Source organism: Haliaeetus leucocephalus, unplaced genomic scaffold (genome assembly GCF_000737465.1).
Source record: "Haliaeetus leucocephalus isolate CR32 unplaced genomic scaffold, Haliaeetus_leucocephalus-4.0 Scaffold206, whole genome shotgun sequence".
NCBI classification, from domain to species: domain Eukaryota; kingdom Metazoa; phylum Chordata; class Aves; order Accipitriformes; family Accipitridae; genus Haliaeetus; species Haliaeetus leucocephalus.
The window spans coordinates 2,820,725-2,846,149 of record NW_010972642.1 but is presented as its reverse complement, the minus strand read 5'-3'; positions in this window follow the sequence as shown (position 1 = coordinate 2,846,149).

Here is a 25,425-nt window from a genome sequence, read left to right as displayed (position 1 = left end):
CTTCCCAGACTTTGCTTTGTAAAATATGGATGCTGTATTTGAACAAGTGCCAAAAAATAAATACAAGAAGAACTAGGTGACACTTTCAGTTTAAGAGGAGTCTTTCCAGTTCATATTGTTTGGTAGAAAATAAACTGGATATAGTGACCATAAGAATAAAGGAAGAGGTTTCTTCGGATTTTCCATCAGGTCTCTTTTTGCTTCAACTGTTACTTCAAAAGGGGAAACTCAGGAGAACATAAAAAGATCTGGTTAGAGAAGTTACCTGCACTCAAAAGCTCAGAGTCTTGAATATGTAGGGGTTTCACACTTCTCTTCATCAGAGATACAAAAGACATCAGAAACCAGAATACTAAGCAGGGGAAAACACAGATATAGAAGAGTTGCAAATCCAGCATGACAAAAATAAACTCCAAGAGGAAAACACTTCTGGAGATTGAAAGAAGTACTGAGCAGCACAAAAGGCTACATGCTGGAGCTCAGGCTGTGCAAAGGTAAGATTTGATAAAAGTTAAGCTGACTTTGACCTCCTGAAAAAAGTTAAAGCAAATATGAAATGGTTTTTCATCTATATACGTAAAAAGAGACTAAAGATAGAAAAGCCTTCTAGGTTGTAGGATGGGATAAGATAAAGAATAAAAATGGCAAAATAAATAATTTGCCTCATAATCTGTAAGGATGATTAGGCTGAGTGTGTGCTCAAAGACAGGAAAGAAAAAGGGAGAGAGGGAATGAAAGCTGAGATGCAGAATATTTTACAATAGGTATTTAATGACCTTGAAGTAATAAAAAGAAAGTGAGGTTCAGCAGTACAAACTATTAGGTCATTTTGTTGAAGGATTAAAAACATCCATTTCTGTTATAAAGTGCAGACTACTACTTTTGGAGAAAGCTGAGATGAAAAACTTGGGTGGAGTGGGCACTCACAGAGTACTTGTGAGCTGCCACCACTGTGGTGTGCCTGTGGGACAGGAAAATAAAAACCAAAAGTGAAATGGAGGCAATTATTTCCATGGAGACAAGACAGTTGTTGCCGTTGTGAGCCATGTTGCAGAAGAGACTCACCTGTAATACTGCATACAGTTCCGGCCACTAGTACTCCAGAAACATAATGAACCCAAGCTGGAGTAGGTAGAAGTACTACAAAGATGGTGAAGGGAGATGGCTTTTGGAGAACCTGCCCAAGAAGGGGAAACTAGAAGAGCGCTGTGTTTTCAATCTAGTAAAACAAAATCTGAGAGAGGGGGCTTGTTCTAGTAATGGAGCATTAAAATAAGAAACATCACTGCTACAGAAGTTATGCAGGGTGAAACTCCAGCATCTTTGAAATGTTTTTGGGGTTGGGGGAGGTGGGGGGGAGTGGGAAGGGAGGTTAATCCTGTCCTGTCATTAGCAAATAAGCTATCTTGTTTAAGGTCACAAGGACCTCCCCCCCCCAAATATTCATATAATATTCATATCCCAATCTATTACAGCCACCAGTACACCACAAATCATATTAGTCTTTCTGCTGTGAGAAGTGTTTTTATTTAAGGAAAGCAAGTATACCCACATTCCTAAAATAATTTGCCCATTACCGCTTTTCTCCCTCACACATGCCTGAAATTCTCCTGGCTTTTGAAACATTAGGATTCGAAATTAACTACTACTATTTTTTTTTAAGTTATAATATTCTGTACTCCACCTAATAGATTTGTATGATCCACATGAAGACAACAATAAGACTTGGGTTGTTCCACTGTGAAGTGGAAGATAAAATGGAAATACATAATAGTTCTTCAGGCTAATGAAATCAAAGCAGTAGCAAGGCAGCCACGGTTTAGATTAAGACACTTCTCAGGAAATCAAATTTAAAATAGGTTAAGGCTCCCTTTTGGTGCTTCATGATGTAAAATATTGTTAAAGCCCTACTCTTCATCCTTAGCTTTCTTGTGCCACTTTTCAATTAATCTTCTCTTCACAGAAATAAACATTTTAATAAGCATATACAATAACACCAATCACTGATGGTAATTACTCTAAGTAAAATAGCTATTTTTATTGCAGCAAATATAAAATGACAATTTTAATTATGTAAAGTCTCTAATGCCTTAATGATTTTAGCCCATTTTCCATGTTTGTACGTGAAAGCTGGCTCCATATTTTACTGTTACTAAAGTTAGAAGAGATATTGGGATTTAAGTATTTATTGTCATCTTAGCAAAGTGGCTTTTATTTTTTTGTTTATGTTCTAAAAGCTTGGCAGAGTAGTGGCAATCCACACGCTAATGGCTAAACTGGGTTTGTGCCAAAAGAACAGTAACAGCTACAAGCACAGAAAAAACATCTGACGAGAAAATGCCAAATTAATCCCTGATGTAACTCTTTTGCCTTAGTGCAGTTACACTAGAGAATACATTTTTCACAATGTGCATCCTGTTATAATCCATTATCTTCTAAGGGGGCTTGCATATATCAGGACAGTCGAGCACACTAGGTTTAGCCATTGCCATTCTATCTGATAGAATTCCAAATCACTCTGCCAGTTGTGGCCTGTGTTGCCCTGCTATTCGAAATAGCTAAACACATTCAATCTTCTGTTGAGAAGCGTAAATGAATTACACCTTTACACTGAATTTAGCATGTTATAACTTCCTCTTGAATGCCATAAAAACCTAAAGCGATAGGTGAGTCCCACCAAAATCAAAATATTTGTATGTTTTAATGGTGACACTGTGATGATTTTTTGGCTTTGTTCAATACTGAATGCTACCATTTTGATACTTGCTGTATTTCATCTTTTTTTTTAACCTGTTAGTACACTTATTTATTCCCACAAAATAGGAGAGTTGTCTTCTTGGAGAGACTACATAAGGTTAGTTATACTTGCTATGAGCTAAGTTCTGTTCAGTAGAGAACAGCAGTGTGCCTTTTGCTCCTACTGCAAGGTTTTAATTTCATCATGCTCCATCTTTGGCAAAAGGAGGAAAAAAAGGAGGGTTCAACCTCCATACAAGTAGGTTTTTGGAAAATTTGAAAAAAGTGTTATCTCTTGATGATCTACTGAAAAAGAAAGTTGCTAGAGGGTGAGGTACCCACCTCAATAGTCTGTCATTAATAATAATTTGATTTAACCAAACAGTGGGACACAATGCCTCACTGATTTAAAATGGATGACAGTAAAAAGTACCTTGGACTTCCCCCCCACCCCCTTGTATTCTTTCTGTATTCAGGAGTGTAATTTCTCCATGACTTCTCTCACCCTAGTCAGATGTATTGTCAGAGTATATAGTGAGAAAACTCTTTGTTCTTCTCTATCTTCATGGGCTTTCCCCAATGGTAGGTGTGAGCCATAATTGAATAGCTCTGTTCAGTTCTCTGATCACTGGTTGTGGATGTGGTGCTTCCCTGGTCAGGTGAATTCTGTTAGATCTCTAGCAATCTCTTCTTTTTTCTTCTGTCGTCTTAGTCCGCTTCTGATAAATTTTATCAGTAGCACTATCATTTCTAAACAGGGGCACCAGAGCTTGTAGTAACTGGCCAAATTCACATTCACTGTTATAGTTTTCTGTTTCTGTTACTGATTACCACAATCAAGCTTATACATTATCTCTCAAAAGTTTTATCCAGTCATACCCTGGTCTTAATCCATCAAAACCCTAGCCACATTCTTGTCTGGGTTTGCAATCATCCCTGTTTGATTTGTTTTTTATCAGAGCATTGCTGCTGTTACTTAAAGAATTTTTGTGATCTCCCCATCATTCATGGGAGATCATGATATTACGTACGTCTTGAGCTGCATATTTTTTATGGGTTGATAAGCATTACAGCTGATCGATGCTGTTGTTTTCCCTGTGTAAGTGAATGACATTTGTTCTGAATTCAGAGCATTCATAGTGTGCAAAAAATTTTCTTTGGAGATATCTGCCAATACTATCTGGTTCAAATGCCATTGTAAACTCAGATTTCCACAGTTGTTCTAATAATTCGTCAGGTCTATACCTGTACCTCTTGGGGAATGAGATCACATTTATTCTCTGGAAATCTATACATAACCCAGTGACCTGCCTGGTTTGGAAATCGTCACCACATCTTTTTCTAGTGGCTGTGTAACACTATTATCCCTCATTTAAACATTTTTTTTTTCAGCTTAATTCAGCTTTAGTAGAGCAATTTACCTGCAAGACATTTGTTAAGATATAGTCAATATGGTCATTGAATGCAACTCAGTTCTTGTTTTCCATAGACCTCATGAAAATGTCCTGGATTATTTCCTGTTACATCCTCTGACTGTGCGGGTTATTTGTGCTTTACCTGCTCCCTTGCTAGCGGTGGTGTTCCTGATTTCTTATCTTTCAAGATTTCTCTCACCTTTTACTGTTTAAACCTATTTATTTTAAATGCAAGGAGTTCACAGCTCTACAGTCTGCTTGATGATTGTAGTCTATATAGTCTACTAAACCTGGCAGGCTCATTGTGTCCAGTATGTCCTGCTTGCCACCTTGCTGGGAGCAAACAAGAAGATGGCGGAAATTGAAAGTAACCTTTTGTATGCCCTATACTCTGTGTGTCTTACTAAATTGTTACATTAACCCATATGGGCTGCTTCATCCAGAAATCAGTTGGTCACCGACCCAGTAAGTGCCCCACATGCCCCAGGCTTTTCAGTCTGAGTGCTTTGTGTTACTGTCTCTTGGTGTCTTGGTCCTTCCTGAAATGTTTGCCTTTGTTCTTAGTCCACTTTCCCTTGAGTGCTTACTGTATTGGACTCTTTCTTCTGTCATCTTGAGCATAACTAATAATCGATCCAAAAACTGTGCTTGCTTCCTTCCTGTGGGGGTGGAAGAAGCCATGAGAGAAAGCAGTTATTTCAGAACTTCCGTGATTCCTAGCTCTATCCCATTGGTTTAGAAAAGGAGGTAAAAAAACCAACCCTTCTGTCCTGGGTGTTATTCTGAACATAGAACTAGAATATGGTTCAAATGAAATTGCCATTGGAAGGGTGAGTTGATTTTAACTGTTTGAAAAATCATATGCAGAATGGTTACAAAGAGTTTTCTATAAAGCCAGGAAAATGGAAAAAGTGAAACTCCTAAGATCATCTTTCTAAAGATCTGAATGAGAATGGCAGCTCTCTATGATAATCTAAATGGGAGAATAAGTGAGCATACTACATTGTCAGAATGAAATTCAAAATGTTCCTCATGCTTTGTAGAAATCATCTAGGAGAAATTATGTAGGCCAGCAGATAAGAACTAGTGCTAAGTGGCATACTCATGTTCTTGTTTCTATTTTGAAAGAAAGAAGGGGGCAGGGGGCATATTTGGTTGTGCCACAGTACTCAGAAGCTCAGTCTGGCTGTTGTAGATTCCAAATTGTACTGGTCAATATTAGGCTGATGTTAAGAAAAGAAAAAAAAAGCCTAAATGTTATTTGGTATTTATAAACAAGAATGGTGTGTTAGACCCTGGAGGTAATTGCTCTTCTTCACTCTGAAATGGTCATGAGGCACCAGCAGGACTAACATTGTATTATTTTGGATACTGCTCCTCAAGAAAAACAGTGAGACTCTGGAGGAGGATAGCAAAGGTGAGAAGTTTCAGATTACACCAAAATTAGGCAATACCAGTTGATATATTTTGAGTTTGAATGTAAACATGAGCTTACAGAGCTGTGTATGGTGAAATCCTGCTCCAATACATGGAGTCAAGATAGTGATAATAGTTGAGAGGTAAACTGGTGAACTCCTGTTTCTTTTGCCTTATGACTAAAACAATGTCACATCAAAGATATAAAATAAGTTAGATTGTTGAGGATGTTACTAATAGAGTCTGCATACCCTTTACAAACAGTATATGCTTTGCTGCAGAATTGAGAAAGTTTGAAAGTGTCTGATCTGCCTTCCACAACTGGAAGAATAGCTCCATAATTTCCAGAATTTTTTGTTTCCTCTTAGAGAACAATTTCCATGGGCTGATCGTCAGTAGGCACATAACTGATTCCTCAAAAAAATTAAAGCATATATAATAGTATTGAGCTGAAAAATCTTTTTTTAAAATTATGGTTTTTTGGTAATACTTTCCAGCAGAGGTAATGTTAATGGTTTAAGATTCCCGTAGAGCTGAACGCTAAACACAGTGAAATAATGGTAATCCTTCCCCTGATTTCAGTGAGCTGTGGAGAAGGCACCAAAAGTGGGCGATGTTGCTCCATGTTACAACCAGAGCAAACAAAACTTGGCCGTGACATTTCCAACATTATTTATGGCTGTTGGTTGTTTCTCCCTCATCTGTACTGCAATGTAAGTGTATGTTTGGTGTGTGTTTGCAGGTTGCAGCACACCCTGACGATGTGTGGTGAAATTGGATTAGCACTAGAAGGAAGACAACTTTTTAGACTGATGTTTTTGTCATGCCAAATATTGCGTGTTCTTTCTTTGAGCATCTGGCCCTCAACTGTCTACAATAAACTCTCAGCTGTTTTACAACTCACAGGTCTGTCTAGAGCCATTTACTTTGTAATGCTTCAAAATTATGAAGTCATAACCTCAGACTTTTTTTGAGTACAGTTTATAATTACATTGATTTACTTCTTAAATTATTATCTATCTATTTTCCTCAGTATGTAACTCTGATCTCCAGCACTGCAGGTCTCACATGTAACCTCAGTGTTCTCTCACACTTTGTTCTCAAAAATCAGCTGTATTTGGTGTAGGCCTGATACCAGTTCCTGAAATTTTCCCTTTCCCTTTCAATTGCATTTGAAAAGGTTTTTCTGTCATTGCCTGTGATTTTTATTTTCTTATTGTCTTTTGTTGTTTTCTGGATTAGAGGAATATATTATCACACTTGGTATTCAGGTGTAGTTGTAGTCTCTTCTGACAGCGTGCAAAGACTGACGCATCTGCCAGGTGCCTCAGTTCACTGTCCTCTTTCTCCTCAACAATTCCTGCATGTATTGGCTCATGACTGGTGATGGTAGGGCCTAAAAAGGGAATGCTTCTTTCCCCTGTATCTTCTTGCAGCTACTTTCAGTTTACTGATCACTTGTCCCTGAGCAAAAGCAACTGACCATCTTTGGTCTGGCTGACTGCCAACCTTCCTCTTACTGGCAGTGTGGTGATGGATAAACCTGCATAGTTTGGGGGAAGCAGTTTTGAGAATGTCTGTCTTTGCTGGTGTGACAAAGATGAGAACTAGTCTCTCAACAGATTCATGGCTGTCCTCCACAGATCTCACTTTTAATGGAATTGTGTTTTTTCTTATCTAGTAAAATGAGTCCAGTCTCCCTAGTTATTCTGTAGATGTTCTTTTCCCTGAATCATTACTGCATCAGAGAATTTTAGGCCATCTTCTTTCATTCTTCTAGAAAAAAAGCTAGAAGTAAATATATCTCTGCTTTTTTTAGTTAGTTAAAACACATAAAATTAGAAAAAAAAAATGCATTTCTGTTGCCTTCAGCCACAGTTGGCACTGTATCCATGCATAACACACATTTGCTATGTTAGTCTTGGATGACTGAGATCTTGTGAGGGCACTCAGAGTAAAACAGTAACTGTGCTCTTCGGTCCTCACTATTTCTGTTCTCCTGGAACCATAGTCCATGGATTTAGGATCGTTTTTTTTCTTAGTAAAATACAGAAGAATTTTTTTTTATCAGTTTAGGAAGAGATGTAGGAGAAATGAGGATGGCCTGCTGTGAAGTGGTTGGGTTCCAGCCAGAATTAAATGGAAGCCACACGTTTCTAGCTTATGTCCAAAGCCATAGGCACTTGGTGAGATGCTTGAAACCTGGACTGGAAATAAGGTTGTTGAAATGAACCAGAGTGGCCCCGCACACAGGCTAGTTGTACCACTGAAGTACACCCCAAGCACTGTTGACTGTCAGATTATTAATAAAATAGTTCCTGATCTCTCCCACCTTGCTGTAAAAGATCTATGGTCTTAACTAATGTGAGGAAGCATTGCTACTGCTCTGAAAGAAAAAAACAGAGCTAAGCTGAAAAGCAGAGTTGAATTTTCTTGTAATGATTTCTTCATTTGCCAGAAAGTAAGTCTTCAACAAGATTTTTTTTTTTTTCCCCCATCAGAGATCTCATAGGGAATGAGGAGGGGGAAGAGCACTGTGGCTTCTCTGACAATTTGATCATACATTAAGCTGAGATACTAATTCTTATGAAAGCAACAAGTCATCTGGATAGCTTTATTGTTAGAGGCTCGCAGAGTTTAACAGTGCAGAAAAAAAATAGAAAATTAATTATGATAGGATTTTTCTTTTATCACTTTAATAAACTTCTCTGGGGTACATCAGTAATCCAGTCCACAACTTCTCCCACCCCCTCATCCCTTCAAATCCATGTAATTCCACACTGACTGGTATAACATGTGAAGAATGATACTACAAAGAGACTCAGAAATATGTAAAGATCTCTATGCCTTCCCTGAATATGTTAAAATAGTCAACAAAAACATGGTAATTTCAACTCCAGTTCATTTGATCTAATATTAAATCAGCTGCTCTTGGGATATCGTCTTTTTAATCCATCAGAACACATTTGTATGCTCGCATTTTTCTGTGGGGTTCATTAAGAGTTAAGGAATTGAACAGAACTGCTTCAAGTAGAGATGAGAGACTTTCCCTTCCTCTCTCCCACATCATTTGACCCTGTGATATTTTGGGCATCAAAAGGATGAAACCTACTTTGCTCTTTAGAACCAGGGCCATCACTGATGTCAGGTCTCCAGTATGGGGATGAAAACTCCATTATTTCTCAAAAACCACTGAGTCAGGCATATCAGAACCAGAATGAATTCAAGGTTTTTGTTTGAAAAAATGAGATGTGAAATTCTTGGAAAGAGGCAAAGATAAGGTGAACTTTATTCTGAGAACAAGTCCATATGAAAAAAGGAGAGGAGTGAGGTGCTGGGAGGAGCAAAGTAGCAGTGATGTGTATGTAATTGGGAGAATTTTTCTTTTAATTTAACAGTAAGTTTTATACCTCTGTAAAATAGATGGTAAATTTTATTGGACTTACATGCAACCCTGATAGGAGCAAAGAGGCTCTGAAAAAGAACAGAGATCTATTACCATGGGTCATCTTGCAAGAGCAGAACCTCTAAGATAGCGGAGGTTACTAGTCATGCAGCTGTGGTCTTGCAATTTTATTTTTTGTGTGAGGTCTAGAAAAGAAAAAATATGTTACAGACCTTTTTATTAAAAAAAAAAAAAAATAAAAAACCCCCCAAAACCCAAAAAACAAAAACAACAAAAAACCCAGACACTAAAAAAAACCAAAACCAAACCACCTAACCAAAAAACCCCTCCACACACAGGAGGAAAAAAAGCCCCTTGAGTCCATTAACTTCATTGCATGCAATTCTAAAAGAAATAGCTTTGGATTAGCTGGCAATTGAAAATCCCCTGGGAATGGGTTAGCTCATACACACGCTACCCAAGAGAAAACAAAATTGTCACATATTTTGCTTAAGGTGTGGGAGGAAAAATCAAATCAAATAGCATTTTACAAGTGCATGTAATAACTTGAATTTAAAACAAGATATGTATTATTCAAGTAATTCTAAGCATGGTATAGTAAATTTTTCATGAAGGTTAAGAAAAAAATGACAGAAATATCATTTAAACTGAGTGGTTTTGATGCTGAACTTGAAAGTGGGGGATTTAATAGAACTTTTTTTAATATGACGAGTCTCAGATAACATCATATTTGGCAAAGTGCTTTATTGGTTTTTGGATTAGAGTTTTTTCATAAATTTTTCTCTTCAAACTAATAAAATTCATGTAGCTGTCAGTTTGGATTTGATCCCTATTTTGTTTTGCCTCAACAGTGTAATCTCAATCAGTCTAACTTATTTTTATGCTGCATTTACAGGGTATAAAGATGACAAATCACTCATGTCTCAGTGCTGGTATTTTATCAAAAGTTTGAATGAATATCAAGGCTGAGGACAACAGAGAAAGATGAGCCTCAGAACAACAGCAGCTGTGTGATAACACAGCCTGGACAGATTATTCCGTGTCTATACCACTGCTCAATAGTGCATTGCGTTAACATTCCTATACAAATAAGTCTTGCACTGGTGAAGTACAACCTCACTTGTTCTGAGCAAAGGTAGTAGAATCCACGGGGAGGATGGATAATGGGGTATTGTTTATGGAACTGGTGACGTCTTTGTTTTAACCTTCACCTTGTTCCTGACTCAAGTGTCATTTCTGATGCAACCTTTGCACCTTCTTTTGATGTTGGTTTCCTTCCTGACTTGTGACTACTGGCAAAAGGGTGGTGGTGTGTGTGGTCTCGAGATTCATCAGAAATGACGTCAACTATATTCCTGAAACTAAGAGCAGGAAAACTCTATATAAATGCATTTACTCTGAGTATTTCTTATTGTGTGTACTGGTTTTATATATATTTTTAAACTCAAGAGAAGGGACTGGTTTTTTTCACCATGTTTTCATGCAGCACATGTCAGAATGACGTTCAAATCTCAGGTGAGGCAGCTAGGTGCCACTGTAGAATGCTATAATAATAATAATAATTAAACTCTGATAGCTTGAGAAATGTGTTTGCTTTCCTAGGAATTTCTATGCTTGTTTTTTCTTATTTTTCTTAAAGTAGCATTTACTTCAGCTTTCTGATTCAGTAGTCTTTTATTTCTGGCATGTAAGGTGATGTTGAAAAGACAGAAATCCCCTGAGCATCATTTGTTGACCAGGCAAAATGTTTCAGGGGAAGAAGTTGCAGAGAAGCATTTTTCAATTACAGTTTCTTAGTCCCTAACTTGTGATGACTCATAAGCAGGCAGGAAGGTTGTCAGTGAATTTATCCTCTGAGGGTCCACCTCACGTGGCATTTGAGATGATTAGAGAACTAGGAGTAGGGATTAATGTGAAATATCAGGCACAGGAACTTCTTGTGCCAAATTTAGAGGATCAAATATCAACCTTTGGAAAGAAATTGCAAGCTCTGAATCAGAATTATAATGGTCTAAATAAGAAGGCTGAAGGGGCTAAGCATTTATCTGTAGCATTGGTAAAGGATACTCTGGGCCTTCACAGGAAAATGGAAGTGATAGAAAATCAAATTAAAATGAAGAACTTGAGGTTGCTTGGCATGAAAATGAAGAACTGGATATAACTGAGACTAGGAACATGATGTAGGAGTTGCTTGAACTTTGCCTTTCAGCTGCTATTGATGAGGCATGGAGTTTTACGGTGTTCCTCAAAACCTTTTTCTGCTGTTAAAACAAATATATTTGACAGTGGTGAAGTTTTTAATGCAACTCTTATCTTCTTCAGAAGGCAATAAAGAAGTACTGATGTAAATGAAGAGTACAGGACAAGAAAATCACTGTTATTGCATAAGGAAGAAATTTATATTATTTTTGCATAAACTAATCTGGGGAAGTACAGTCTGCATCTTAAGAGTAAAACAGTTTCTCACCAGTACAGAAGAGTTGAGTTTTGATTGTTAAATTGTTGAACTTTCACTTTCAACTTCTTCCTGTGAGTATCTAAAAAGAAATTATAAAGCTCACTCTTTACAGATTTTCTTGGAGGAATATGGTTAGAACCTTCTCTCAACCATATCCCTTGCCAGTAAACTCTTCTATATTTTAATATCTTCTTAGGCTCTGCAAGTATGTTTGTGATTTCTGATCTTTTTCCAAAATGTGTGAAACCCAAGCAGAAGCAGATAATGCTAACTGCTGAATGTGTGTAATCCCAGAGCTCCATTGATAAAGATGCTGTCCAAACACATTCTTAATACATCCCTTTTCGTTTAGAGATCAGAGTATAGCTGGAGATGGAAACTAATGCACTGTTTATGCAATGTTTTCATTAAAACCAGAAATACTTCAACCTAAACTTTCATCATCATGTGAGGGGTTTTTTTGATGTCACCTATTTATACTTTGCTGAACTTGCAGACTTGCCCAAGAAGTGAGGCAGGGGAGTGAAAAAAACTAAAAGCACCACTGCCAGATTTCTCAGAAGAAAGTGAACAGGAACCAAAAAAGTTATAGATGATAAATGGCAAAGAACATGTCAGTGATAGGAAAAGTTCTAGAGATAAATTCTCTGGGTGTGTGGAATGGAAGAGTGGTAAATACATGTAAAGTAAGGATAACAATATTAAGACAGGTACAAAATAAAGGATACGGACATTTCAGTGCTTCTATGTTATAAATAGTTAATGGAAATAGTGAATATGTGGTGTAATATTGGGACTTATGTCTTAAAAATCATCACTTCTTACTAGTAAGGAATCTCTAGTGTTTCTTTACCAGGGGAAGGTGGTACCCTATCCAATACCATCTGGTTCGTGTTTGATCATTTACATGTTACTAATGAACTTGGACTGAATTTTCTAGTCAAATCCTCCCTTCCCCTTCTCTCTCTCCACCCCCCCAATATATATGTTGTTCTAATTTTAAGCTTTCACACTATCAACGGTCTCCAGGAATAAGCAAATGGAGGAATTGAAGCACAGAGAAAGTGACTTAAGAGTAGATCCAGCAGCTAAGCCCTGATCTCTTTGAGGCTCTCTCTAGTGCCATTGTATGCTAGTCTTGGATGACAACTCTTAAGTGTTTTTTAGGATTTCACCCCTTGACCTTTATGTGATTTGACTTTCTCTGAAGGTAATATAGCACTTTGTTGCTATGAGGTTGTTTAGCCTAAGTAAAATGATTCAGTAGTCTTATTCCTTTTCATATGGTTTCTTGAGGTCTAGTTGAGTTAGAAGTGTGTTGGAAATAACATCTCAGTAAAGAGATGACAAAGACTGAAAGGACAGTAAAGACAAGTACCATCTTTGCAAAAAGAGATTCTCCTTACCACTGGGATGAGTTTTATTATCAATATTAAGGATATATTGATATATATGGCCGATAGTATGGGTATATTGTCCATATCAAGCCTATTTAGTGGGTTGAAAGCACTTCAGCTCTTGGCCTGCCAACCTGGCTTTTTTTTTTTTTAAATAAATGCTAAAGTTCTGTTAGAGTAAGAAACATTTTAAACAATTTTTATACCAACATTTCATTATTTAGCATGAAAATGAATTTACTTCAAAGAAACTTCTTGCTATCTTCCTAACAATGTACTCTGTTTTGTTGTTTTTTTTTTTCTTCTGAGGCCAAGGCCGATTTTACTCTCACTAGCTATGAAAACCCTGAAATATCTTTCTAGCTGTATTGAAGCTAACAAAGAAATGAAAATCCCTGATATTTATGTTATTTTTTAGGAAGCTGCTATCTCTATACAATGAATTAGGCACAACTAATTAGCTAGGCACCACAACTGTGAAGACTTCTGTTAACTGAACTTCAAAGCTTTCATGCTGACTGTTTGCAGGAGATTGTTCATGCTACAATCATCACTGTGCTTGTCTGTTGCTTTTAATAGTGTCAGCAATAACATGAGATATGCACTGATTTCCTTAATAGAAGCTGGAGGTGTGAGGATCCTGATGATAGTAATAGGGTTTCAAAACCTGCCTGAAGCATATATAAAACTTAACTGACACACAGATATGGTCAAATTTTATTTAAAAATTCCAGTTATGAAAACTGGGTCTATGTCATTTTGAGTCAGACCCACTGGACAGACTTTTTAGTTTATCAAGGCTGTTCCCCTGGTAATAGGGACTTATTCTTCACAGAAGACTTAATAAGGTACTGTTGTAAGAAGAACCTATGTTCTGTGTTTCAGTGGAAACTTTGTCACTTGTAATCATATGTCAGCCTGTATTTCTCTCACAAAGGTGATTTTTCTAGATTACTCTTGTGTGTGCAAAGGACTCTTAATTCCCACACTAAATGTGTGGAAAGTCTTTGTGTTCATTCATATGATGGTATTTGTTTCCCTAGGTTGTGCCCATACTTAATACTCCAGATGGAAGATGGAGACTAGACTTGTGAGTCAGCTGGCAGCAAACAGGAGGGTAAGGCTACCTGAGATGGAAAGGGCAAAGACCTATGCTACCTTACATCCAATCAGAATTTCAGTCACCTTAGGCAAAGGACTGAGAAGCTCTGGCAGCATGCTTCCCAGAAGCTCAGCTCTTCAGCCAGAGGTAAAAATAGAGGCGGAGTCACTTGTGAACAGTTTTTTTTCCAGTAAGCACATAATTTCATGCTTATAAATTGAAGATATAGTATTATTTCCAAGTTGGAAACTTCTTCTTTGCCCATTTGATCAATTTATTTAGATTCTTCTGTACTCTGAATTTTCCTTAGGGGTATTTGCAATGTTTTCAAATGCAGTGTTGGTTGGAAGTTTAATTAACTTGTTGCTTATTTTCCTTTCTGCCATTCAATTTGAATTTTAATGTATTTGGCATTAATGATAGTCTCTGCCTTAAGGAACTTACAGTAAAAAAAAGGGGGGGGGATAGGTACAATATGTGACTGTCTTATTTACAATTATGAACTCTTGTAGCTGTTGTGAAAACATTCTATTGTAGAATGGAACTTGAGTGAAAGGCATTTAATAGATTGGCTTTAACACAGCTTCTTGCTTATCATGCTAGTCAACACCTTCAAAAAATATTCTTGACAATGACAATAACTACTCAATGTTCTCACAAAATTTCTGAAACATAAATAATACCTAAAGGAGGGTTCCCCCCCCTTTACTTTTTCCATTGTCGTGGTTTAAGCCCAGCCAGCAACTAGCACCATGTAGCAGCTGTTTCTCTCTTCCCCCGCCCCAGTGGGATGGGGAAGAGAATTGAAAACAAGCAAAACTTGTGCGTTGAGACAAGAACAGTTTAATAATTGAAATAAAAAACAAACTATAGTAATAATAACAATAATAATAGCAATGAAAAGGAAGACAACAAAAGAGAGTGAAATACAACCCAAGACAGACAAGTGATGCACAATGCAACTGCTCACCACCTGCTGACTGATTCTTAGCCAGTCCCTGAGCAGTGATCAGCCCCTCCCAGCCAACTGCACCCAGTTTATACACTGAGCATGATGTTCTATGGTATGGAGTATCCCTTTGACTAGTTTGGGTCAGCTGTCCTGGCCGTGCTCCTTCCCAGCTTCTGGTGCACATGCTCACTGGCAGAGCATGGGAAACTGAAAAATCCTTGACTTAGGATAAGTGTTACTTAGCAACATCCAAAAACATCAGTGTTTTATCAACATTGTTCTCATCCTAAATCCAAAACACAACACTATACCAGCTACTAGGAAGAAAATTGACTCTATCCCAGCTGAAATCAGGACATCCATATACCCTTTATTTTTTCTGTACTTAAATCGGTGCTCTGATGAATGAATAGATGTACACAGAGCACTGATCCTTATCTTATTAGCCTCCTGGATCTGATTTTATCTCACTTAGAGACAGAACTTGGCTGCAGTTCAACACTTGCTGCTGTCATGCATGTTACTGGGCATACTAAGAGCTATTTTGTCACTGTAATGGATTGCTGGATTGGGGACCAGCTCATCCCTATTCAGCAAAGAGCTGAGTAATGTGCATACTTTTAGGAAAGCGTCCAAACTGTTGACCTTAGTGTTCTCTGCAGGGATGGTGTTCCCTGATGTCCTTTGCTGAACTTGTGCCCTCCTTGTTTATTAAGCACTGATGATTACTTCTACCACAGCAAACCTGTTTCTGGGATGCGTTTCATTCTACAGTACTGGGCTGTGGCCACTTTGCTTCCTCTTACATCTCTCATAAGAATTAAGTTTTACAAAAGCTGAAACCACTATTAGTAAAAGGACGATGGGTTCCAAATAGGTTCTTTTTACCAGGATTTCAAAAACCTATGCTGGATCTAACCTAAATACAGTTTAAATATATGTAAACATACAGTTGGAGATTAATGAGACTTACGTGCACAAAAGAATTGTGCTAGCACAATAGATTTCACTTTACAGAGCACATCTTGGTGTCTAGTTTTCCTGCTTACCCAAACTTGGAAAGTGGTAATTTTGAAATTACTTGCATGTGGATATACAAGCAGAAACTTATTCAAGATTAAGTGAACTTGGCAGAGAGGGGAGTGCCTTGTGTGGTGCTCAGCTGCCTAGATGGCATTTGTTTCTACTGGTAACCACTGAATTGGAACATATTTACAATATGTTAGATTTACACAGCTTATACTGAGGAGATACTCCTTTTAATTTTATGTGGAAATTGTAGACTATAAAGATGTGGTAGTTATTAAAGGCCTATGAACAATCTTGTTTGCTTGAATTTAAAATCTCTAAATCCTCATGTTGTAAAGCTCCCCTCCTCTGCTCTAAGTTAAGCAAAGTTTTTAGCAATGATTGGTTTTCATGCTCAGCAGTTCCCTTTGTCCATTGCTTTGATGGTTCACTGGTATGTTATAACAAGAAAACTAACATTTTTGAAGCTTAAATTTTAAGAAGTGTTAGCTCAGAGGCCACATGTGGGTCAGCTGGACAACTTCAGCAGCACAAGCAGAAATTAGTATGAGTGGGTGCTGCATGCCCGTTTTCTTTGTGGAAGAAATGGTCACTAATTCATCCCTGTCAGGCAATTTGAGTAGCTCAAGTTGCACAGTTGGACTTTCTTCTTGGACTATGAGTAGTGAAGCTTACTTTGTGTCTGGCTGTCAGAATATTTTACGGATCATACTTGTAATTTCTCACTTGCCTGAGTTTTCTCCTGTTTAGCCCTCAGTTCAGTGATCAGGGCTGCAATCCTTTTCTGGTTTCCTTTTCAGAAAATGCTTGCTTCATGTGGAAATATTCAAAAGTATTTTTCTACACTAACTTGAAATGCTTTTGTTGTTTCCTTTTTCAAGTCCCCTAGAATAAAAGATTGCATTGCTGGTTCCCACTCTGGCTCAGCATGATCATGACCCGGGTTTTGACTAGGAAACCCATCATAGAGTTTAGAAACTTTTCTAGCAAGTTCTATACTCACAGAAAAGGTTTTCATTTTGAAAGATTAGAAACTTAAAGAACAGAGATTGAGTTGAAAAACCTGTAGTTATCGCCATCCAGGGATGTTTACGACGAGAATGGTGCAAGTTCACCTATGCTCAAAACCAAACTGAGTCTTCCTGCACTTTCAGAACTGTGCCTAGTGAGTGAAATAGGCTTTATTGTATTTATAAAGCTGCTTTCGCATAGGAAGACATCAATTTTAGCTGTACTAATGCATAACAGATGTCACTGAAACAGGGAGTGTCACCCATGTTGTGTGGAGTCCCAGCATGAGCCACCCCAATCAGTCTTATGCAAGAAGAAAATAAAGTTTTAATTAGTTACCCTCCTGCCCCTTAAATCTGCCCTATTATATACTAAATACAATGTGATAGTTAAAGCTACATTAGTACAGCACACCAATTGGTATAGCATTGCTTAGCTCAAAATCCTGAACTGCAAGTGTCATGGTCTTGTCCCTCTTTTTAGCAAGATGGCTGCTAATCAGGATCTCTAAGGAACAACATTTAACAGCGTCACATTCACATGCATACCATTAATTCTTGAAGTGCTTCATTAGTGCTTCAAGTCTGGTTTACTTTCCTTTCTTTATAGCAAAGAATGGAGTGGGAAGAGTTCTTGCTAAGGGCCTGCTTTGCCAAAGCAGCTTGCTGAACTTCCTTCAATTTTTATTTATTTATTTTTTTATGTTACAAAATTTTGGAGTTCAAATTAAGTGGTGTTGGAACAATAGAGTCAAATTCACTCCCAAAAGCATTGCAATCATGGCTGTTAAGACTTTTACATTCTGGTCAAGTATTTTAATACTGAGATGGAACATAGTTTTGCAGGCCTGGTAGTGGAGTTGGAAACTGTTTCCTGAGTGCTAATTGACTTTTGAGGGGCTAAAAGACCATAGCTGAGGCAGCATTACTGAAAAAGTTACTTTTTTTTTAAAAAAAAAAAAGGCACCAAACCGCTCAAAATCAATTTTGGTTGAAGTTACCAGGGCTGTTCATTTACACACTTTGAAGTGTAAGATTTTTAACATTTTTGCCCATGAGAGACTTGTAATACTTAATGTGTGGAACATGTGGATAAGGATGTTTACCCAGAGTTGGCAGTATAAAAGACAAAATACTGAATTGCACTGACTTCTTGGCTTCTTATTTCTTCTTGACATATTTTCCTTTCCTTACAATTGTTTTATAGTTTTTGTGGATATGCTGTCATCTTTCAGTCAGTTACTGTTGGTTAAAAACAAGCACTCATTATAGTTGTCCTTTTAAGTCAAGCTGAAAAATAGCAAGCAAAAAAAGTATAGAGGGAGGAAGATGCAGGAGGCAGCTAGGGAGGTAAAGTAAGGTTGGCAAAAATGTTGGAGCAAAAAGACAGAAGAGAGAAATCCAGCTAGCCCAGAGGAAGCCTAAAAGTATTGAAAGGCAGCTTGTAATGGTGTTATCTAGAGCCTATGGTTATTGGGTCTTGGGGTTGGGAAGGTGTTACGTTGGTTTTTTTCTTAATTCCCTGGGAATTTGGTCAACTAAATGTAGGCCCCAAGTCACCTCCTGACTGGAATTAAATGTATTCCCAGAGTTGAAGTGGTGTCTCTTTCTATTCTCTTTCTCTACTTCAGCTCCTTTGCTTTCCTTATTTTCTTTTGTATCCCATTTTTATAATTTATCAGTTTGCTCTCTATAACTTTGTTTTCTATTTCTGTGACATCTCTCTGCTCTGTTTAAATATTTTTTTGCCTCCACTGCACTTCTGCTTTAGATAATGTTTTCCTTCCTCTACTTATTTCTTTTTCCATCCTCTACTGCCCTCTCTGATGACTTTCTCTCTTTTGCTCCCCTCCTTATTTGCTGTTCTGTTCTTTGCTTCTGATTTTTTGATCCATTGCCACACATTTTTGCCTACTTGCTTTATTGCCCTTTTTTTTCTTAATTTCCCTTTTTTCCTTACATCTGGTAGTATTATGTTGAGATATCTTAATGTGTTTTCATACCACTGAGATCAAGGTAAAATATTCAGACCAATGAAATTATATGCGAGTTGGAATTAAAGGCAGACTTCTACATTTCTCCTCATTTTCCTCTCTGAGGATAAGACGGAGGATCAAAAACCTCTTGTACATCAAAAGTGGGTTTTAAGTTGTAAAAACGTGTTTTAGCAGTTGATAATTCCTTGCTAAGTGACCAAATGTGCTTCCAATAAATTTGTGATTGACCTCAAGCTACATCAGTTCTGGATATTTTTTTTTTTGGCTTGTGTTACATTAGCACCTTAAAATCTACAGTGAAGTTTGAGAATACCATTGTATATAACTCTTAGAAAACACATCCCTGAAACAGAGACAAGAAACACAGTAAGAAGTATCCCCTTAGATAAAAGACCAAGTATCTAAGATCTAAAGACAAGTTTTCAGGGATTTTTTAGAGCCAAATGTTTATTAAAAATCATCCCCAGCTGTAAGGAGAGGGGGATGTGAGCTAACAGGAAGACCAGAGATGGAAATGGATTTACAACAAATCTCACAGGAGCCCTGACAATGGCAGAGCAAAGAAAGACTGCTGAGATCTTTAGTCTCCAGCACCACTGGCTTTTTGTCTATTCAGCTGTGGAAGGTCTTAGTGATGAGGCTGCCCAATTATGTTATAAACTGTTTTTCTTCTTCTATGGTGCTGTGCCTCTGATGAGGAAAACACATGTTTAGGATTTGACAAACTGGGAATGTTGAGGATTAGGACTATTTTGTGTTGCTCAAGTGCCTTCCACCTTGAAAGGAATATGAAAATCCGTAGTTCAGAAGGCTCATTTTTCTTCTCCGTAATAGATTTATATGAAGCATGTAGCTTTAGGGCCAGCCCCCTCAAAGACTTAATATCCCTAAAATAGCAATTTTTAGAAATAGTCTTGATTTCTTTCAATCTTGCAGTGGAATATCCCTAATATCACACTTACATAGTGCTTTCTTTCCATACCTTTTGAAGAGTTTTACAAGCAAAGTCAGTATCATTATTCACATTTTACTACCAAACTCAGCCTTACACAATAAATGTTTAAATCTTGTATAACATTTTTCTGCTCTGCTCCCCAAAGCAGGGGTGAAATCCTGGCCTACCTGAAGTTGGTGACAGAAAGCCCTATTAACCTCCAGTGGAGCTAGAATTCCACCCTCAGTGCCTGTCATCTATTTTACTTTCTCAGTTCTTAATACCCTGGAAAATTGAATTCACTGAAGCAACATCCCCTCCAGGCCAGGCTCCAGGGAATTCTAGCTGAAATTCAACCCTCAGAGATGTGGACGGATCATAAGCTTTTTACCTTCTGGCAAATGGAGGAACAAGGGGGCCTTGAAACCCCACTGTTCTTTCTGCAAACTTTCTAAAAAATATCACTCAAAGAGATTAAAAAAAACCAAAACCAAAAAACAAACAAAGAGTGTTTCTGCAAGGGATCCCTGTTTTGAGTATTCCAGTTCTCTTTCAACAAGCTGTGTCTAGCTGCGAGGGGGTATCTCTCACCTTGTCCAAATGTTTCAGTGGTGCAACAAAAGGCTTTAACAATATGGGACTGACAAAGATAGTAACTGAACTTCAGCAGTTCATCGGAGCTTATAGTTTCAGATGTGAGGTAAAGAGCAACAAAAAGAAAACAAAATGCTCAAATAAAAAAAAAATGCAGTGCAAGACAGTTCTTGTCACTGTCTGGTACCTCTGTAGGCTTTATCAGCACCAGGATGGCTTAAGCTTATCTCTTGTTAGCTAAAAGTGGCACCGTCTGCGATTCCATGTTTCTTCCTTTGGTATATATGTCTAAATAAAAGTGTATCCGCTGCTTAGCTGTAGTCTACTCGGTGATAGTTTTCTGAATGTAAAAGGCAAAGTGGTGCTTTGTGCAAAGAAAGCACAGGCTTTATGATTAATTCTGCACATCTTAATGTTTTAGTTACCTGGGACAACTTGGATAGTCAGAAGCTTAGAATTTCTGAACTGTTTCTTGTCATAAATTCAGGTCTTATGACCCTTCCATGGTTTTCTCTGCTTAAAGCTTTTTTTTGGGGTAGAAAAGCAGTGACCATGATGGTTCTTACAACAATTTGGAACTCGGGAGGCATGGGTTTATTTTGCAGTCACAATCGTTTCTACTGTGTTAATAGCCCCTGGGTGCTGCTTTTATGTGCAGAAATTTGGGATGGCACATATCAGCATGTGGCCCCAGCACCCACAAAGTTATCTTATGGCCAACCTAAACACTGTAAAGTAGTTAGTAAATTCCACACTTCACTTTTACTGTTTTCTTAGCCTTTTTAATCTATTTAATGTCTTAACTGAATCCTGCAAAATAGTTATTTTATGTTTAATAGCTGCCCAGAGCATTGTTTCTTGAATGGCTTTTTTTTTCCACAAAAATCACACACCAGTTTAAAGCAGAACCCCAGACTGCCCCAGAGAAATCTGATCTGAGTTTTGAATTTAGGGAGCAAAGAAGTTGGCTATGTAACAGCACAGTAAAGCCAATGCAGTTTTTCTTATCCAGGCTTCCATTTGCTGTCTCCTTCCCAAAGTCACACAGGTGCATTCTAAGAACTGTCCAGAGAATTTGGGTGGATAACTGAGTTTCCATGCCTGTTCAGACCATTCAACTAAAAAGAGTTAAGGTGCATGCTTTTCATTTTTTAGGACTGAAGAGTTAAGTCTTTGATTATAGCTTGTAGATTTGTGGTCATATAACCCTAATCCCTTTGTGTTTACTAAAATTTGTGCATATTGCCTAGTGCCTTGATTACAACTTACTAAAAGGGCTTTGTTTTACCATAGTCAGTTTTATTTGGCCTTACTGCAAGTTCTGTGTGGTGGTTTCCTGAACCACATCACTGTATGGAGGTTCCCTCTCCCACCCAAAAATACTTTGCGTGTTAGTGCCACTCACATTCATAGCAGAAAGAAATGTTTTAATCCAAAAAGTGAACCTGGTCAAAGTACTTGGCTCCACTATCTGCACACACTTTGAATGCTCTGCAAGAGCAGCAAGATTTTCTCATACTCGGTGATTAAGTTAGGTAATGGAGGTTTGTTTGTTACGTAAGAAAAAGAAGCTGGTGTGGCAGGGGAGAAAGACAAGCCCTTCTGTGGCTTCTGTCTCTCAGCTTAAAATTGTAAGGGTATTGCTTCTCATCGTAAGGGTTCAAAGGGTTAATAGAGGGATTTTCATTGTATTGTGCACAGTACCTATGACAGTCTCAGCTTAAACTTTAAAGGACAGGTGGAAAGAGAGAGAGGGAGCTGAATGCTTGCTTTATATATTGGAGAAATTGTTCATTCTTGTGAAATGCTGACCTCTGTCATCCTGCCAAGCTGACTGGGCCCTAGGGTAAGCGGCTGCTTGAGTGCTGGTTGCAAAAGTTAAAGCTGCCTGGGGAGTACTTTAAAAGGACAATGTCAAGGTTGGTATAGCCAAAATCTGACCTATCACTTTTTTTCCTCCCTCTTACATTTATTTGAAAAGTTCATGTCATTCGTTTTTATGTTTTTAAAAATCTTTTAATCTAAACCAAAATGCTTCAATTGCTATTGAAGGCTAGCGATTAGGAGCAGCTGTGAGAGTTCAATGTTCAGTCTGATGATGCAGATGTCAGGAAGAAGGAAAGATCCTGAAATAAAACACCACTATGTCTCTGAATTAGGTGATAATTAGTAACAGAGAATTCAGGCTGGAATGGGTAAGGGATCAAAAAAGAGCAATAATAATTTTTACTAATGAAAATATCAATGCAGATCCAAACTTAAGTTCACAAGAAGTTAATTCAAAACCTCTATTTATTTTTATTCTGATAGCTTTTATTCTAGTTGTATGTCCCGATTCTTTCTTGGTAATATTAGTTTATTATATATAATTCCTGCCATAATTGAAATATACCCTTCCCTCTTATTTTCTTTGCTTGATGGCCTAATTAAAACCACATTATATCAGTATCTTTTTTTTTATATGATATAGTATCCCAAGACCCTCATCGCTATTATAACCTTGCTATGCTACTTCCTATAAAAACTCTCACACAGGTATTGCACCTGCTTGAATAATTTCTAGCCTAATTGGAAAATAGATGAAGCTACATGTCCACATCATTAAAGGAAAAAAAAACCAACCAAGAGGAAGTAGTAAAACTAAAGAAAATATTTTTTGTAAATACTTATTATGTTTCTCAGAAGATACAGGGGGGTGGGAAAAAAAACCCAAAACAATCCAACTCAAAACCTGAACTCTGAGGATTGCAGTTTACCATTGGTTTACCCTACAAAATTTCAGAGCAGTCAGATAAAATGATCATGCAATATACTGCATGATCACAAGAGGGCGACCGGATTAGACATACACGTTTACTTTAAAATTGACCGTTCCAAGCTTTCATGAGTTTGTCCTGTTTTCAAAAAAGTTTTCCTATGAACTGTGAGGCTCACTTCTGATTTCCTTCTCAGTTCTGAAAAACACTCAGTTACTAAGAAACGCTGGTACATCACAATCTCTTTCTTAGCTCCAAATTACTATCCTTCGCTCTTTTTATGTTGGAAAGGCTTTTCTAAATCCTGGAGGAACAGATGACCTTGCTCTCTGCAGTGTGGAACAGAGCAGCTCTGGTGAATGGGAGGAGAGTGGGGTACAGGTCTCACAGTAGCTGGTCCAGCCTCAAGGATACAGGAAAGGCCACAGAGAACAGGAAGAGTCTGTAAGATAATCAGTTCCTCCATCCCTTCCTAACCCAAACTGTCACAAATCATGCTGTGCCTTGGGAGTATCACTTTTGCAAAGCCTTTGAAGGATATACCAAATTCTAGCACTTGCTAACAAAAATGACAACTGGAAAAAAAAAAAAAACAACCACCACCTTTTTGCAAGACAAACATTTACAATGATAGTTTCTAAATTCTCTTCCTCTTTGTAGCTTACATTTCCCATATCCTCTAAAGCAGAGTAAAAACCCAGGCAGCAGTAAAGAAGCTGTCTTGGTTAAAAGACACTCTGCCTCCTGCCAACAAGGCTATTTAGTGTTTATCTCTATTATAGACATCTGTAGCTAATTGTATAGTTATGGTAATAGTGCCCTCCAGAGGAATTTTGATGGAATTATAATACTCAGAGCTAATACAAAAGATGTTTTAAAAATGAGTGCAACAGGAAAATGGATTATTAAAATGATAAAATACTTGAACCTCAGGGGAAAAAAATCTCAATATCAAAGCTCTTTCTATTTTGCATGTGCATTTACATCTAAGAAAACCATATCCTAGTTACAATAGGCTTCTTCATAGCCTGATAGCAAACATGAGGTTTGCATAACTCTATTTGAATCAAGGATATAAAAGTAGATCAACCAGGTGAAGAATGAGATAGCTATTCCTAGTCTGCAGCAGACATGAACAATGTATTACAAGTGGGTCCAGCCTCAGTCTAGGATGTCTGGATTTTTCCTGGGCTTGCTGCTATAATGTAGGTATGACAGTTGAGGCAGTAAAAGTGCAGGTGTTTAAGGAGTTTTGTAGATAAGGTTTATTTTAATATCAAGGTAAGTCACGCTTATATTCTCAAATTCCAGTATAGATTTTTTTTTTTTCATGGCCATTGATTGTAACATGCGGTGACACTAGGCCTCAAAGGAAGGGCATGTTACTGTGGTACAACATTATACCTTATTTTAGACCATGTCCTGAAGGCCTGTAGTATAGTCTTCTGAGATGACACCTCAGCACCTGAACGTCAGGTGTATTTAAATTTCCTTGTTTTTTTTGTTTTTTGGGTTTTTTTTAAGGCTCTCAACTTATGGGGTCAAATGTCTCTGTTTTGCATTCTGAAACTCTTGTCTCCTCCTCCTCCAAAAAACAGCCAGCCCTTAATGAAAACCAAAATGACAGTGAGTTCTGTACTCATTTGCTTTTAGGCATACCGCAGGCTCATGTTTGACCTGAACGCTGCAGGTTTGCAGTCAGGTGTCTGGGCTCAGAGCTTTGAATCAGGGCAGCTCCCACACTGACACTCCCAGAACTGGAAGGAGCAATCTGGTGTTCCCATGCTTGGGTTCAGATGGAGCTGGTAAGTTCAGACCTTCCTTGGGAAAGAAGGGAGATGGTTGTTCTGCTTGTGATCTATCTGTTCGTAACACGACCACTGCCCTCAGTCTAAAACTTCTAAACTGACGTTTCTTATTTTGCATGAACCTCAAAGGAGAGTGAAGTGAGCTAAGTGTAGGCTGGTGGGGCAGGGGTGACAAGACATCACTGCTGAATGTGGGGAACGTACCTAACACCAAAGTTTCCTGTTTTTTCACTTTCCCTGGCAACTGTGGTGAAAAGTGTGTCTCTTCCTATCTGCATTCATGTCAGTGCATGGTGGTTTTCGCCGTTTTGCAGGCCATGGTGATGGATGGTACTGTTTGCTTCTTTTATAGTAGTTGCCTGCCTCCCCCTCCCCCCCCCCCCCCCACCAACAAAACAAAACACAAAAACAATTC